This window comes from Zootoca vivipara, chromosome 17, assembly GCF_963506605.1.
Source record: "Zootoca vivipara chromosome 17, rZooViv1.1, whole genome shotgun sequence".
NCBI lineage: Eukaryota > Metazoa > Chordata > Lepidosauria > Squamata > Lacertidae > Zootoca > Zootoca vivipara.
The window spans coordinates 35,572,232-35,580,642 of NC_083292.1; the positions used below are offsets into that span (position 1 = coordinate 35,572,232).

Here is an 8,411-nt window from a genome sequence, read left to right on the forward strand (position 1 = left end):
AAACAATGATCAGACATCTTGACTACTGAGCTAGACATCACAAAGACAAAGCTGATAAAGCATTGTAGGCTAAACTAACAGGGTTGACCACCAGTCTTCACTTTGGCCATGTTGACTTAGTATCCTTCATTCATGCATAGTTGAAGTTGCTCTGGTAGAAGGTCTTCGTTCATCACTAATGGGTGGAATTGAAGGTGGCAGGTGTGACTGGGAAACAAGATCCTGTTCATAGGTATAGTAAGCATGCGAAGATAGGGAAACTCAAAGGAATAAAGTAAAAGCAGCATCTGGCTTGTTAAGAGAAGTGCTGAGGCCTCACAAATCCCACAGGTTCCACAGTGGGGATTCTGGAGTACTCAGCATTTCTGAATACCATGTTCATTCATTTAGCCTAGGATCAGAATCTTGAGTCTTCTTTCTTGGATGTTCCGTCAATGTTGTGTCTCAGATTTACATGGCCAGCCTTTTCCTTGGTAGGAAGCTCGGCTAAAAGGGACACAAACCCTTATGACACGGTACCCGGGAGGACACGGCAGACCAGGATAGCAGGGGATACACCCTGTGATGGGGCGATACCCCCGAGGACATGGCCATATCCGGCCAGGAAACTGTGGACGTTGTGGGTAGTAGCAGCCTGGATACTGATAAGAGAAGGAGTCAAGGCTGGAGAGAGCATCCATTTCTGGATCATAGAAGTCTTCCAGCAGCATACTGTCATTCAGGAAAGACATGTTGGACCAGGTAGGGTAGATCTGAAATGGCATTCGGATGTAGCGATTATGATCCACAAATACAGGATTAAAACAGAGATGTGGAACCTCAGACCCAAGTGCCAACTACAGGCCCCTCTAACTAACCCCCAAAACTCTCCCCAAGTCACACATCCTTCTTGACAGCCACACCCCCTTTTCTCCATAGTTCAAAAGTCTCACTGACGCTGCTTCAAAACCCATTTACTTTTTGCCTCCCTGGCTGTTAGCAAGGACACTGTTGCAGAAATCTGCAGCTGATCTCCCTTGTGGCGGGATTCCATGGCAAAAATGAATGCCTCTGGGATACATAGCATCCATCTCCTCAAAGCTCATTGCTTTCCTCATACTGTATCTCTTCCCTTACATAACCTGAATGTGCTCTCTTGGAGAAGGCGCCATAGCTCAAAGGTTGAGCACACGCTTTGCCTGCAGAAACCCCCACTTTCAATCCCCAGAGAAGACGACACTGAACCAGATGGGCAAATGGGCTGAGCTGCTATAAGGTGCTTCCTCTGTTCCAGTTAAATTTCCCAGAACCCTTAGCATTGGAATATTAGGTTATTCTGAGAGAAAGGGCTGTAGCTCAGGGGTGGAGCACATGCTGGGAAAGACTCCCAGTCTGAAACTTGTGTGAGCTGCTGCCATTCAGCATTGACAGTATGGAGCTATATGGACCTGCAGTTTCACTATGTAAGAGAGAACCTCCCATGAGGATTATAATCTTATTTTAATTTTAGAGGAATGCCCATAACTCAAGTGGCTGAGCATATTATTTTTTCCATGCAGAAGGTCCCGGGTTCTTCCACCAGTATCTGAGGGTCTGAAATCCTGTAGAACACTTGCCAGTGAGTGTGGACAGGACAGATCTAGATTGACCAGTGATCTAACTCCGTAGGGGAGAGCTCCCTCTGTTCCGTTTGAACCCTCCAAATTCCCTCCAAAATTCTCTGTAGGAAATATTTTGGGGGATGTTGGGTCTCCAAACAATTTCAACTCTGTCGACTGCAAAATGGTGAGAGGCATATGAACACCACAGCACAGTTTGACTGAAACACTCATTTTAACTAATCCTCCAGAATTTTGTGCAGGGGAAAAGTTGAACATTTATCTCAACATTTTGCTCTGGGTAAAATTCAGTGGTGAGGAACAAATCAAGTTAGTCTGATATTTAACAACCTACAGAGAAGAGAAGTAATACTATCAGCAAGAAACCCACGAACAGGGAAGAATTTACCTGGCTTCCTGCTGGATCCGAAGAGATACTTTCAGGGTATCAGATGCTTCTGGAGTGATCTGTATGGGAGACAGCCCTTTTTATATGGTTTGATGGCGTGCATAGAGGAAATAACTCTTGCTCAATTCCAGGAAATAAAAATTAATCGTTAGATCTTTAATGGTCAGCTGTTTCACTGAAGCTCCCTAATTATTTTGACTTCCCTGTTTAACGTTGTTAAACAGGAGCAGGTAAACAGTGTGGGCTGGTGGTTTGGGAAGGGTGTCTGAGATTACTTGTTAAAGCTGGAATTCCATATCAGCTGAACTCAATGGAACTTACACAAGGATTGTGATGAAAGTTTGTTTTAGAATACATTGACAAAGATTTTCAGGGACAATTAACTAGATGTTGCTAGATTCTAAACCCTATCACCCTTGACCCATGGTCCTGCTGGCTGGTGCTGATGTGACATTTCTTTAGCAAAATTGCTAAATCATTTAATCAAAAAGTCCAGTAAGCAGCATAGAAATAAAATAGTAAATCAAAACTCTGCTAAAATCCGTAAAGCTCCTGAGAAAAGAAATGCAAACAATACTACTATCATTAACATGCAAATACAATAAGCAAGAATTGCAAAAAAGAAGAAATATAGATAACTTACTCAACTTGGTAGGCTTGCTGAAATTAAAATGTATTCTTCTTGTAAACCACTGAGTTGTTTTTATTATTATTTAAAAAACCAACAATGAATGCTTCTTTGAAACACATGTTTTTTACAATGTTATAGATATTCCAATTGTGGGGTGAAAGTAGAGGATTATGTAAATATGGCTGTGCAAAAAAAGTTACAATTTTCAGAGGATAATATTCAATTGAACTTTGTTGTTGTTTGGTCGTTTAGTCGTGTCTGACTCTTCGTGACCCCATGGACCATAGCTACATACCTACAATATGGAATTTGACAATTGGGGAGCATAAATGGTTCATTGTGGCAGCACAGTGCTATGGAACTCTTGCCTATTACTATCTGGAAGGCACCTCCCTATTGTTTAGACACCTGCTGAAAACATTTTATTCATCTATCTATCTATCTATCTATCTATCTATCTATCTATCTAATCTATTAACTATCTATCTAATCCATCCTCCCCTTTTCATTTAATCTGTGGGGGTTGCACATGCCTGTTCTCTCAGCTGACCAACCCCCTCCCGTTCTCTCTACAAATCTTCCAATGCAGGCTTCATGATGACAGCCTTACATTTCTATGTATATCAGAAGATAAGTTATTTGCACTATGACACCATGCTGTTATTTTTACAGTTTGACTGTTTAGGCATTGACTGCTGAGCTTAACCTGCCCTGGTCCGGAAGAAGAAGCTTCAGCTTGAAACATTGGCAGGGTGCCATGGCATCATAGAGCATCAGGGACAGTAATTTGTTTTTTTAATGGAACATTTGTGGTAGGAAAAGTTTCAAGGTGTTTTCTAGAAGCTCCAGACCTTGCCCAGATTGCTACTCATGCCATATGACCATCCTGAAAGTTTAGAGTGTGCAGATCACCTGGTAGGCAAGAGCATGTGTGAATGCAAGGATACTCTTGAGAGTGCAAACCACCCTGAAAGTGTAATGAAAAAGAGGGGATGTGTAAGGGCCCTAAATCAGAGAATGACATTCCATCACCTCTGTTTGCAGTCTTTGGGGAAAGTAACATCCTTTGTTTAGTTGCAAGAAATGAAAGTAATGAAAGCTAGCAGTTCGAAAGCACATCAAAGTGCAAGTAGATAAATAGGTACCGCTCCGGCAGGAAGGTAAACAGTGTTTCCGGTCACCTGCTCTGGTTGGTCAGAAGCAGCTTAGTCATGCTGGCCACATGACCTGGAAGCTGTCTGCGGACAAACACCGGCTCCCTCGGCCAGTAAAGCAAGATGAGCCCCGCAACCCCAGAGTCGTCCATGACTGGACCTAACAGTCCCTTTACCTTTACCTTTAATGAAAGCAAAGATCTACAACAGGTGGTTTTGTTTGATTACGCTGGTACACAGACACATTCTGCAGCTGTCTCATTAGGTGAATCAGCTACTTCACACACCTTTTACGGGAAAGGGGAAAGAAAACAATAATTGTGGAGATGATTGAGCTTATTAAAGGTGTTTCTTAAATGAAATGAGGCTAATGAAACATGCACATTTAAAGCAGCATGTAAAACAGCCTCTCCACCCTGGCCTAGTGCCACACTTTTAACACGGGGGGGGGGGGGGGAGGCTTCAATACCGCCAGAAAAAAGCACTGGATATGTTAATTGCATGCTACCTGGCAACACGCGGGTGGTGCTGTGGAGGGGGCGCAGGTGGCGCTGTGGGTTAAACCACTGAGCCTAGGGCTTGCCGATCACAAGGTCGGTGGTTCGAATCCCTGCAATGGGGTGAGCTCCCGTTGCTCGGACTCAGCTCCTGCCAACCTAGCAGTTCGAAAGCACGACGAAGTGCAAGTAGATAAATAGGTACCGCTACAGCGGGAAGGTAAACGACGTTTCCGTGTGCTGCTCTGGTTAGCCAGAAGCAGCTTTGTCATGCTGGCCACATGACCTGGAAGCTGTACGCCGGCTCCCTCGGCCAATAGAGCGAGATGAGTGCTGCAATCCCAGAGTTGGTCACGACTGGACCTAATGGTCAGGGGTCCCTTTACTTTTACCTGGCAAATCAACAAGTACAGTAATCTGTTCTGAAAACCTTAGTATGTTGCTGCTGGTTAGCAGAAAATGTTGCTGCTGGTTAGCAGAAAATTGGCTTTTCATAAATTAACATGTTACCCAGCCGGCAGTTTTGGAGATAGTGCAGATGAGCCCAAAGGTGTTGTTTTCCCACCTCATATGCTACCCTTTCAATGTAAAAGCAACTTCTGTGGGAAAGCTGGAGGTCCTGCAATTTCATGCCTCAGGCTATTGTTGTAGCTGCTGTACCAGAAGGCTGCCAGGAATTACCCTTCAGCTGCAAAAAAGTAACTTTTTCCTGCTGCTCTAAAATTAGATAAAATTAGTGTTCCAACCAACCCCAAATCGGCAATCAGGGGATAGTGTGTCTCTCAGTTCTGTGAGAAGGCTGTATATATAAATATTTTGATACTGTGTATGTCTGTTCTGTAAATTTGCATTATTCTGAGTTATAGTACGTATTGCATCGAGATGTTTAGTGTGCAATATACTTGTATTTTGTATACAGAGTTGAACTTGATTAGGTTCTACTCTCTGTATTCTTCTATTGTCAGTATCAGAGCCAAGTAGGTTGTCAAGGAGAGCCCTTAACCCAAGACTGCATCATCTGATTACACCACAATTTCTCCCCTGAACCCAACCATCTGAGTCTCTTTAAGAGGGCAGTTGGGTGCGGCAAATCCAGAAAACAAGGCCCATCATCCCTGGTCCATTCCCAATCAAATGCACAGTGAATGAAAATTTTCCCTTGCCCCTCAGGAAATCCTGGAAGTTCCCCGGTGTAAACAAGCTTATTTCTCAAAATGCCTAGCTTGTTAAGCCTCTGAATGAAGTTTTTGGAGATCAATATTGGGAATGTTCCATTGCACTCATGCTGTTTCATTTCCAGATTTCCCAGACTGCATCTCATTGGCCACTGTGAGAACACAATGCTGGACTACATAGGCCAGGGAGAGAGGAAACTGTGTTTCTGGACTCCAGCTCCCACCACCCTTGCCTTTGGCCATGATGCCTGTGGCTAATAGGGGATGGAGTTCAACAACATATGGAGTGTCCCTGGTTCTCCATGATCCCCCTGAGATAGGTGTTTTTGCTGCATGAATAGTGTGACCTATATATTAACCACATAAAAGCTTTGGAAGAAGTTGCAAACCTGGGCGGTGCCACAGATTCAAGGCTGTAGTGTTTCAGAATTACAGTAACGATCACTGATTAGATCTCATGTCGCTCTTAATCCCTTGCAAATTATGGGATGTGCTTGGGTAACGATGGGGTTTTTTTTTTTTTTTGAGTGGGTGGGTAGTTCTATCCTGGAAAGACCTCTGACAGAATTCCAGGGGGATTCTGGAAAATGAATATGGCTGTGCATTGGATCCGGCCGATGCCCAGATCCCAAACTGAGTTATGTCCACCTACAGGTGTGCCATCTTGCCTTCGTGATTGAGGGGCCACGCAATGCCACCACCTCATGTCTGCATGCCCTGCTCCATGTGTGCATGACGTCAGCACGTTGTGTGTGCCCACCACTGTAGAACTTTAGGGGGGGCCGGCCCCTGCATTGAATTTCTTTGGGTGGGGCTCGGCCCTCATGGTCCCACATAGAAGCCACCCCTGTCCACCTGGGATTCAGCAGGATAGACTTGAGGTTGAGCCGTATCACTCCAGGTCAGAATGGATCCACCATGAGCAATCTGATGCCATCAAAGAGTAGTGGTGGTGGGGATCTTGCAGTGAGAATGGAAGGGAGGAGGTGATGTCTTCATGTCCTTCTCTCCAGAAGTGGCCGATATGATGGCATTGCTCCCCTTCATTTCAACCCATCAAGTTCCCTGCTGCCTCGCCACTTCTCCTGTTGATTAGGTGCAGTGATGTGTGGCTTTGGGAAGTCAAGTAAGCCACCCTACCACACCCTGACAGCCACCACCGCTTCTCTCCCCCCCCCAAATGCATGTCTAATTATGGTTCAACATGTGGTGGTGGGGAGAGAAGGTTGGTTGGCACCTGAATGTCTCAGGAGTGTGCTTTTGGGAGTGATCAAACTGTTGGAAGGTTATAGCTCCTGCTGTGACTGCAGAGACCGATGCGGGTGATACAAGTTTTGCTTAGCTGGGGGAATGAAGGCACCCGTTGTGTTGCTGTCAATGCACCATGGCATTTCTTCTTTCTGTGCAACTCCTAGTGGTCATTCCTCTTCCGGTCACTGCTGTGGATACATGACCTGCCAACCTCCAGGCAATAGGCCCGGTGCCAGAATCCAGCTCCCCATAGAGCATGTCCTTGGGGATCCTGCCATCTTCCATTCTGTGGACATGACCAAACCAGAGTAGACATCAGTGCAAACATGCCGGAAATGTGGGGTTGGGAGAGCACATCTTTGTTTGAGACTCAGCCCTGCTATGTGATGTCCAAAACCAATGCCTGCATGTGGACGGCATGGAGGCATTGCCTTGGGGCAGTTGTAAGTTGCCCAAGACTCACTTCCATAAAGCAGCATGCTCAACATGGAAGCCTAGTAGACCTTCACCTTGCTAGTGGATGTTAGCATCACATCCCCCCATACCCTTTCAGAGAGGTGAGCCATTGCAATGGCTGCCTTGCCAATATGCATGTCCAGCTCATTGTTGGTGGAAAGCTTGCTGGTTATGGTGGAACCCAGGTAGACAAAATCATCTACCACCTCAAGCATGTGGTCACCATTGTGGATGCATGGAGTGCTGACAATGTCCTAACCCAACACTAATTAAAATGTGCATGCTCCCTGTCAAATTCAGCTGGTGCCCCAGATCTGGGATGTGGTTGTTGTTGTTGTTTAGTCGTTTAGTCGTGTCCGACTCTTCGTGACCTCATGGACCATAGCACGCCAGGCACTCCTGTCTTCCACTGCCTCCCGCAGTTTGGTCAGACTCATGTTGGTAGCTTCGAGAACACTGTCCAACCATCTTGTCCTCTGACGTCCCCTTCTCCTAGTGCCCTCAATCTTTCCCAACATCAGGGTCTTTTCCAAGGATTCTTCTCTTCTCATGAGGTGGCCAAAGTATTGGAGCCTCAGCTTCACGATCTGTCCTTCCAGGGAGCACTCAGGGCTGATTTCCCTAAGAATGGATAGGTTTGATCTTCTTGCAGTCCATGGGACTCTCAAGAGTCTCCTCCAGCACCTCCAGCACCAGCTACCACTGGGATGTGGTAGCACAGCATTATCCTGAGTCAGATGAGATGCACTCTGATTAGGACTCAGATACACTGCCCAGATAATGAGTGAATTTTCTCAACCATTTCATGTGCCTTCAGGCTTGCAGACATTTTGGATGGAGGTGTTTTTTATGACTCAGCTGAGTCTTCATTTTAGGACCTATAGAAGGTGTGCTCTGTAGAAGATCACTCTCCTCATCTTATCTAAGAAATGCCTTTAATAAGCTCAGTCATATGCCCAATTATTTCTTGTTTCTTCATTCCTTTCCAGTAAAAGGCGTGTGAAGAAGAAACGGCTTCGCCCACTGACACTATAATATAGCATGTCTGTGCGCCAAGCTAATAAAACAAAAACCTGTTGAGGATGCTGGTTTTCATTGCTTGCCAAATAATCAAATGACGGGACTCCTCAAAAGAGTGGAAAGAGTAGTGATAGGGTGTCATTTTCTGATCTAGGCCCACTACAGTCCTCTTTTCCATTGCACATTCAGGATGGTTTGCACTCTCATGTGTATCCTTGCATTCACACATGCGCCTGCATTC

At 45.3% G+C, this 8,411-nt stretch overlaps 1 long non-coding RNA gene across 1 annotated transcript; it reads right to left on the reverse strand.

The window, feature by feature from the left end:
- Nucleotides 1-553: 553 nt before the first annotated feature.
- Nucleotides 554-2,038, reverse strand: LOC118078605 (uncharacterized). Its single transcript, XR_004691743.2, has 2 exons — nucleotides 1,987-2,038; nucleotides 554-752 (listed from the first exon to the last, which is right to left on the reverse strand). It is a non-coding gene; the product is annotated as an uncharacterized LOC118078605 (long non-coding RNA).
- Nucleotides 2,039-8,411: the final 6,373 nt, after the last annotated feature.